We start from the raw sequence: 9794 nt of genomic DNA on the forward strand, positions 1-9794 counted from the left end.
CCGAAGTTAGAAAATTTCGACCTTTATAAAGGTCTTTGATTACAGAAAGTTAAAGAAGGTAAGACTTTTAGCCGATGGTCCTATTCTATATCAAAATTTGGGAGTTAGGCGAGCACTACTTGCTGCGCGGATTATGCTTGGAGCTTGACTCCGCATCCGATTGTGTGGCTCCTATGAGACGCCTATCAAAGGCAGGTTGTTGCTCCCTCAAATCTCTCATTTCGGAGAGAGCTGTAGTCATTTGTTCCTAGAGGGATTAGGTATGGAGTTGAGCATTCCGTTGTAGCATGTCTAGGCAAGAGATATCAGTTGCGTTCTCTTCCATCCTTATATCAAACTCGCAAATCTGGTTTGCTTGGACTCTGGATTGATAAGTCTGATTGGCAAGTTTCCCTATGATAACTGGGAGTGCTCGATCGGCTGAACTTCCTCCGCTAACATCGTAGAAGTCCCGACACATACCGTAAGGAGGACGTAGTCCTTGCTGCTGGCTCCAATTGTAACACCGTAAATTTCAAAACAATTTTTCGCATTTTATAAAAACATAATTCATTTAATATTCGTAAAAACACCCATGTTTGAAATACAACTCATGTCATACAAAAATCCCAATATCTCATAACATAAAATCCCGAGTGTGTGTACTGATCAAGTCGGTGCCTTCCCACGGTCGTCACTAGTACCTGAAACAAATAATACCAAACACTGTAAGCACAAAGCTTAGTGAGTTCCCCAAAATACCACATATAACACATATTAGCCACTCGAGGCTATAACTCTGTGGGTCCGTGCACCCAAATTCTGTGAACCCTCAGGTTCTAACTCTGTAAACATGCACAGCATAAATCACGTAGAATAATGCAGCGCAACACATAACACATATATATCATACAAGAATTGTATCACATAACTCTAGTTACCTACTCAAGGTAAAGTATAGTGAGAAAACTCACCTCGTGTATCTCGATAACTCGCAAATTCCTGGAATCACTCGTGCTCGATCCCCCGCACTATAATCTCCCTATAATACAATATATCTCTAATTACCACTTTTACAACTAAGGTTGACTAACCCTATCAAGTCAACATTGGTCAACTCTGGTCAACGGTCAACTTTTACCGGACTCGGCGAGTGCATCAAAGCGATTCGACGAGTCTATACGCTTTCACTGACTCCTTCGGATCCTCTCTTGGCACGTCGAGTACTTCCCTAACTCGACGAGTTCCACCAGGCCTGAATTGCAGGGAAACCACAACTCAACTCGCCGAGTCTAAGGAACAACTCGGCGAGTTCCGGCTTGACTCAACCCCATACTGACTCTCCCTGACTCACTGGGTTATCCCCCAACCCGGCGAGTCCACTAGCTGAACACTTTACGTGAAACCCTAACCCTACTCGCCGAGTCCCAAGAACAACTCGGCGAGTTCATGCCATGCACAAACTTTATTGACCTTCTAAGGTCAGATCTGCTTTCCCAAACCATAGATCTGGCCTTCCCAAGCATGAATGTCACGTAAAGTTCGAAGCTTGATGCTTGTATAACCCCCACAAGGCATCTAAAGGAGATTTGGTCCCAAAATAACCACCTAGGTCCAATGACTCCATAATAACCCAAAAATCTCCAATGGTTAAGGTCTCTGGACCTCTTTGAGTCCAGATCCTAGGCACAAACTCGAAGAGGGACCATTTGCTTCACATAGTCACTCTCAAAAGAGGTTATAAAACCCTTACTCTAAAGATTAACCCTATAACTGAAGGAGTTTAGAACCATTACCTCAATAGGAATCCTCTGGACTCTGGATCTGCTGAAATCTCACCTCCTCCTTGCTCTTGCCACCTTCCTCTTGCTAAACAAAGAATACAAAGGTCCAAAAGTCACTTACTCTCTCCCAAAATGAATTAGCTCTCCTAGGGTTCTCTCAAGGGACTAGTAGCCACAATGGGAGGCTATACGTTCCCTTAAATAGGCTCCAAACCTGGGGAGTTAGGGTTTCATTAAACAGCGTGGACTCGTCGAGTCCACTCCTTGGACTCGCCGAGTCCAGATGCGAACCTTGTCCAAAATTGTGATCCTACTCGGCGAGTTTGAGCTCCAACTCGCCGATTCTCCTCACAAAATACCAAAAATGAAAGAATGAATAATACCTAGGAATCCGGGCTGTTACAATTCTCCCCCACTAGAACTAGACTTCGCCCTCGAAGTCTCGCTCTGCAAATAACTCCGAATGCTACTCGCGCATCTCACGCTCCGGCTCCCAAGTCATATCGGACCCCTTCCGATGTTGCCACTGAACCAAAACCAAGGGTACCTCCTTGTTCCTTAGAACCTAGATTTTCCGATCTGTGATTGCCACTGGTCTCTCAGCATAATTTAGGCTCGCATACACCTGAATATCCTCTAATGGAACCACAGCCGACTCATTGGGTATAGACTTCCGCAATTTCGACACATGGAAAGTGTCGTGAATCTGCCCCAACTCCGCTGGCAATTCCAAACGATAGGCTACCCTGCCTACCCTCGCGATCACCCGAAATGGACCAATATATTGGGGCCCCAACTTGCCCTCTTCCTTAATCGAATCACTCCTTTCCAAGGAGAGACCTTCAAGAGCACAAAGTCGCCGACCTGAAACTCAAGCTCGGACTGACATCTGTCTGCATAACTCTTCTGACGACTATGCGCGGTCAACAACCTCGGTCTGACCTGCTGGATCTGCTCTGTCGTCTGAAATACGATCTCAGTACTGCCCATAACACACTGTCCGACTTCTCCCCAGCAAATGGGGGTCCGACACCTCCTCCCATACAACAGCTCAAAGGGTGGCATACCAATGCTCGAATGATGGCTGTTGTTGTAAGAAAACTCTGCCAAGGGAAAGTACGTATCCCAACTCCCCCCGAAATCCATTACACATGCCCGGAGCATGTCCTCGAGCGTCTGAATCGTCCGCTCACTCTGTCCGTCTGTCTGGGGGTGATATGAGGTACTAATATGCAGCCTAGTACCCAGCTCCTCATGAAACTTCTTCCAGAATCTGGAAGTGAAACGTACATCCAGGTCTGAGACAATCGAGATCGGCACCCCATGCCGAGATACCACTTCGCTCACGTACATCTCTGCTAACTTCTCTGCAGAGGAGCTCTCACTAATAGCAAGGAAGTGGGCGCTGTTCATCAACCTGTCCATAATCACCCAAATTACATCGACTCCCCTCGCAGTCCTTGGCAATTTGGTGATAAAATCCATGGTAATCTGTTCCCACTTCCATTCGGGAACCTCCAACGGCTGCAACCTACCATGCGGTCTTTGGTGCTCGGCCTTAACCCTACGGCAGGTTAAGCACCTCTCAACAAACCATGCAACATCCTTCTTCATACAGGGCCACCAATACTCCCTCCTCAGATCCAAATACATCTTAGTGGCCCCAGGATGGATCGAGAATTTCGACCGATGAGCTTCTTCCATCAAAATGGTATGCGTCCCTCCGACAAACGGCACCCAAATCCACCCCTGAAATGTCATAAGCCCCCGACCCTCGGTAACGAACTCTGATACCAACCCTACCACTCGCTCCTTCTTCTGGTTCTCCGACCTCACGACCTCAGTCTGTGCTCCACGAATGGTGTCCAACACCGGAGCCGTCACGGTCAAACGCAAACATACACCTCGCAACGGGGCGCTTTCCGCCCTACCACTCAGGGCGTCGACTACCACATTAGCCTTGCCCGGATGGTACAGGATCTCACAATCATAATCCTTAACCACATCCAACCACCTCCTTTGCCGCATATTTAGGTTGGGCTGATCCATCAAATATTTCAGGCTCTTATGGTCCGTGTATATCGTACACCGAACCCCATACAGATAGTGACGCCAAATCTTGAGGGCGAACACCACTGCCCCCAACTCTAGGTCATGGGTGGGATACCTCATCTCATGTGGCTTTAGCTACCTCGATGTGTACGCTATCACATGCCTTCTCTGCATCAGCACCGCTCCCAACCCCAAGATCGATGCGTCACAGTATACCACAAAGTCCTCCATTCCCTCCGGGAGGGCTAACACCGGGGCCTCGCATAACCTTTGGCGAAGCGTCTCAAAGGAGGCCGGCTGCTTGGGGCCCCATGAAAAAGCGACACCCTTCCAGGTCAATTTGGTGAGTGGCACTGCAATCTTAGAGAAATCCTTGATAAATCTCCGATAATAACCGGCCAACCCTAGAAAACTCCTGATCTTGGAGGGTGACCTCAGAACCTCCCAACTCATCACCACCTCAACTTTGGCCGGGTCGACCAATATCCCTTTCTGGTTAACGAGATGTCCCAGGAACTGGACCTCTTGCAACCAGAAATCACACTTGGAGAATTTGGCATAAAGCCTCACCGATCTCAGAACTCCGAGGATCTCCCTCAAATGCTCCTCATGCTGCTCTCTAGATCTCGAATATACCAAGATGTCATCGATGAATACAATCACTGACTGATCCAACATCGGCCTGCACACTCGGTTCATGAGATCCATGAACACTGCCGGGGAATTGGTGAGGCCGAAAGGCATCACCACGAACTCGTAATGCCCATAACGCGTCCTGAACGCTGTCTTCTGAATGTCCTCATCTCGCACCCTCACCTGATGGTATCCAGACCTCAAATCGATCATGGAGAACCAAGATGCTCCCTGTAACTGATCGAACAAATCGTCGATCCTCGGCAACGGGTAATGGTTCTTGACCGTCAGCTTGTTCAACACACGGTAATCAATGCACATCCGGTGCGAACCATCCTTCTTCTTGACAAAAAGGATAGGCGCTCCCCACGGCGAGTTGCTTAGCCTAATAAACCCCTTTCCTAACAGCTCTTGAAGCTGTGAGGACAACTCTTACATCTATGAAGCTGCAAGTCGATAAGGCACCTTGGCAATAGGCGCGGCTCCCGGAACCAAATCGATACTGAACTCCACTTGCCTCACGGGAGGCACACCCGGAAACTCCTCTGGAAAGACATCTGGGAACTCACGCACTATCGGAACCTACTCCACTGACCTCAGCCTCTCGGAATCAACCCGCGTATCCATCATGTACGCCACAAAACCCTTACAGCCCTGCTGTAGACACTACCTCACCCTAGAGGCCGAACAAAACATTGATCCAGAACGGGTACCCTCACCGTACACCGTAAGAACTCCCCCACTAGTGTCTTGTATGGTCACCAGCTGTCGCTCACAGCGATAACCGCACCGAATCTGCTCAACCAGTCCATGCCCACAATGACACAGACATCCCCCATCGCAATAGGAACCAAGTCAATCGGGAACTCCACACCGAAAATCTCGAATATGCACCCGCGGATCACCTCTGTAGCATATATTACCCTCTCGTCAGCTATGGAAACTCTCAGAGGCCGACTTAGCGGCTCGCGACTAACACTAATATGCTGACTAAAAGCCAAAGATACAAAAGACCGACTCGCACCCGAGTCAAATAACACCAAGGCAAGTACAAAATTCACAAGAAAAGTACCTACGCATAACATAATATAAGCATAATATTTCAATCATCAAAATAAATACACAAAAGAATACATACCAGCCACGACATCGGGCGCTGTGTGAACCTCTTCCACGGTCAACTGAAAGGCTCTCCCTCGTGCCCTCGGCGCCTCGGCCTTCACTGGCCGACTCTCGGTAACTCTGATGGCGGCAGGGGTAGATCCCTGAGGTGCTCCCTGAGCTGATCCACGCAACTGCGGACACTCTGCCTTCCGGTGTCCGGTCTGGTTGTAGTGAAAACATACTGCAAACCCCTTGGGGCAGTCCTTGGCCATATGCCCCTCCTTGCCACATTTGTAGCAAGATCCAGCACTACATACTCCATCATGACCCTTGCTGCACTTTCCACAAGTGCGGCCCTTCTGGCTCGCAGATTTGGGATCAGCGGGCTTGGCCCGCTTGGCTGCCGGCTGGGATTGTGTTGATCGCGATCCCTCCCTTAAGACTCCGCCTCCTCCCTGGCCTGAAACCTTGTCTAAACAATCCATGAAATGAAATAATGTTTCTTTCCATATCTTGCGAATAACAACAATTTTCTAAATCTAACCCTAACCCATTACTCAACACTAAAGAATAAACTCCAACTCTGGTACAGGCGATGATCTTTTGTTCCCCATAATCAAGTTCATCTTCCCATGTTCCATCTACCTACTTCTTCTTAGGCCTTGCGAATCAGAACAAATGTGGTAACCATACCCTGTATCAAGAACCCATGAAGTAGCAAATGATGAGTTATTAGATTTAATAGAATACGTACCTGCGAAGGTGGGCTTAATCTTCCCATCCTTTAGGTCTTGCAGACACTTAGGGTAGCTTCATTTCTAGTGGCCCTTCTGGTGGAATTAATAGCACTCTCCTTCTATGGGGTCGGAAGAGGGTGCAACAGATTTGTCTTTGAGGTTGCTATCAGTAGTCCTTGGAGCTTGCTCAAGGAGACCTCTTCCTTATTCATGTGGTAGGTCATTCTAAACTGGTTGTAGCATGAAGGCAAGGAGTGGAGGATTATGTCGATAGCCAAATCCTCCTAAACTTAACACTAAGTTTGAGAATACGATCAACATACGTCTGCATTTTCTGCAAATGAGAGGTTAGGGATTCTCCACTCCCCATCTTAGCGGTGATCATGTTAGTAATGATATCATAGCGCTCTTGTCTCGCGCTTTGGTGGTACATGTCCAGCAAATCCTGATGCATTTCATACGGATACATGTCATCATAGGACTTTTGGATTTCGAGGTTCATGGTGGCCAACATGACGCAATGAACTTTCATAGCATCATGCTCGTGGGCCTCAAAGGCGGCCAACTCTTCAGGAGTACCAACATCTGGGATGTTCTTCTCAAGCTTTTCATCGAGGACATATTCTTTGTCCTCGTAGCGAGTGATCATGTGAATATACCTCATCCACTCGTTGAAGTTTGACCCATCAAATGTCACTTTTTGACATAGGTTCATCAACGAGAATGACCCAGAAGCGTTGTTGTTTTTGTTTGCAAACATCTAATAAAGAAAAGGAATGAAGTTTGATTAGAAATGAGTCCCTAATTAAACACCCAAATGAGAAATTAGGGCTAGGACGCAACAACATTATTTACAACTTAGAAAGGGATGTCGTACTTTAAAAGTAAATAATTTGAAGATAAGTGAATGATGATTCACTAATTCTCACCATGAAAAACGAAAAAGAGATTAAGTTTTAAATGTATTTGAAAACTCCTAGATCTTTGAGATTCATTGAACTTTTCAATGGCATGTTTAAATGTCGATGTGCACTTCAAATTTGCAATTGGGATGCCGAGGATTGCAAACAAGTTGTGAATAACCATGCGAATAAACATGGTGCAGTCAATGTCTCTATCACCTAATCAATGTGTCGGTTAGCCATGAACGCTCCATTGATATATGATAAACATCGAGCTACCCTTTGCATTCAATATCAATCCCAAATTAGTGTGCCGGTTAACCTCGCACGCTCCACTAACGTTTGACAAGGGTACAAAGTCTAATTCCATGGAATAGCATCATTTTCACATTTTGCCCTAAAGTAACTAAGATTGGGAATTTGTAAAAAAAATGGTAGTTACTTTGCCATATTCATTATACTTGTAATGAGGTATTAAGTTCCCTATCCTATCCGAACGGCTAACGACCCTCCACCAATCAAGCAAGCGGTGGGTGTGAGTGTACACCCATTAAGCGCCATTTTGTAGGCAGCAACCTTATACCCACCTTATAGATCTGCTTTGTGAATGAGGCCTACTAGCGATAAGACTAGCTTTAATCTTATATATATATATATATATATATATATATATATATATATATATATATATATATATATATATATATATATATATATTAATCTTGTAATAATATAACAGTATAGGGTTGAATTTTACACTTGTAAAACTCTAAGGTTTTGAAATTTAAATTACTTAAAATTAAACTTTTAATCATAAAATTTAAATTTCAAAACTTGAGGAAAAGTTTTTGAACTTTTCAAAACAAAAGGGATCAAATAACAAATAATTTAAATTAAACAATTAATTTCATAATTATTTATATTTGATTTAATCCAATTATAGTTACAAGATAATTACCAAATAAAATAAATAATCCATATTTATCATATAAATAAACTATTATTCAAAAGGTTTGAAATTATCTATTGTTTTGACATGGATAATTATTTAATTACAATAATATTTGGAATTTATCTTGGAAAAACGATTTAGGCATTAATCCCATGAAAAAACAACAACAAAATCCCGAAATATCCTCTGTCTGATGTCTAAACTCATCGAGTCCACATTTGAACTTGTCGAGTTCATCCAACTCGTCGAGTTCCTCATGGAACTCGTTGAGTTCATCAAACAGATAGCACAAAAAAACAATTTTTCAGCAATCAAACAGTTAAAGCATCACATACAATTGAAACCAATCATGGCTCTGATACCACTGATGGGTTTTATACATAAGAACATTCCCATGTACTCATACAAACCCTATTGCTTGGAACCAGGTTTATCTATTGTACATGCAATGAATCCAAGACTTATAAACCCTAATCTAGCATACATATAACAAAACTAACATATAGAATCAGATCTAGATGTTTACCTCTTCAATGGAAGCTTGATTCTTCTTTCTTGGAGCTTAGAGTAACAATTGTAACTCCTCTTATGGATTACAAACACCACAAGCAAGAAGGCAGTATGAGAGAGGGTGAAAGATGCTAAAATTGGCCCTACGGTTCTCTTGGAATCAAGTTTGGTCGACTTTCATAGCCTAGGGGTCATATTTATACCATAAGCTGCTAGGGTTTCAATCTAAACCCTAATGGACAATTTAGCCACCAAGCAGCCTAAGGAACCTTCTAGAATAAGTCCTTGGACGAAAATATGATGGATCCCCATCATAATTTCATTCCCCCCTTAGTCCATTAGGTTTCCTTAGCCCAAAACTTAACTATCATACATTTGACAGTTTATGCCCCTTTATTTAATTAATCTCTTTTAGTCACCAAATTAATTCCTAATTAATTTATGACCAATACTAATTAAATATATATGAGTTCTCCTTTAATATTTTATTCTTATAATATATTAATAAACCATAATATTCTCCTTCTCTCTCCTTAAATTACCTTGTCAAGTTGCTTTGGTGAAGGCAACCCAAATGGAGCATCACAACTGGGTCAAGTACATACCAAATATAGTTACGGGCTTAAACACTAATACAACAGGATATTCATCATCAAATTAAAGTTGCCGAGGAGAATTTTGAGCAAGCCGCGAAGGATTACATGCCCATGGTTGTCGATATCATCAATAAACGTATGTGGAATGGAGCAATGGGGCAGGCATATGTGATGGTGGTCGACAAAGATTAACTCCAAGCTAGCACCAAACTAAGGGGAGATTGAAGGTTCTAAGTAATGGTTTTGTCTAGGATTTCGTTGCAATAGGTTCTTTTGGGTTTCTATGCAGTCTTGGTAGTTTGGTTTGTAGTTTACGACCATGTTATGAGTTTACGGCCGTAAACCCATAGTTGGCCCATGTGCATCATATATAGAGGTTATGTGGGTTATTTAATGGTTGTTGATGCCATAGAGTTCACGGTTGCTGTCAACCAGTTGTACCAGACGTTTTTCGTTAATAGAAGCGTGTGCAAGCTGGTTCCGAATTATGTTTCTACTTAATTCTTATTATAATTGATTGTTTTGTTTGCTTGATCACTGGTAAG

At 43.8% G+C, this 9794-nt stretch overlaps 1 long non-coding RNA gene across 1 annotated transcript; it reads right to left on the reverse strand.

Moving 5' to 3' along the window:
• Nucleotides 1–552: 552 nt before the first annotated feature.
• LOC145003967 (uncharacterized) lies at nucleotides 553–7799 on the reverse strand. The gene is made up of 2 exons (XR_013662215.1): nucleotides 5587–7799; nucleotides 553–683 (listed from the first exon to the last, which is right to left on the reverse strand). It is a non-coding gene; the product is annotated as an uncharacterized LOC145003967 (long non-coding RNA).
• Nucleotides 7800–9794: the final 1995 nt, after the last annotated feature.

This window comes from Lactuca saligna, chromosome 7 (genome assembly GCF_052625555.1).
Source record: "Lactuca saligna cultivar CGN05327 chromosome 7, ASM5262555v1, whole genome shotgun sequence".
Taxonomy (NCBI): Eukaryota; Viridiplantae; Streptophyta; class Magnoliopsida; order Asterales; family Asteraceae; genus Lactuca; species Lactuca saligna.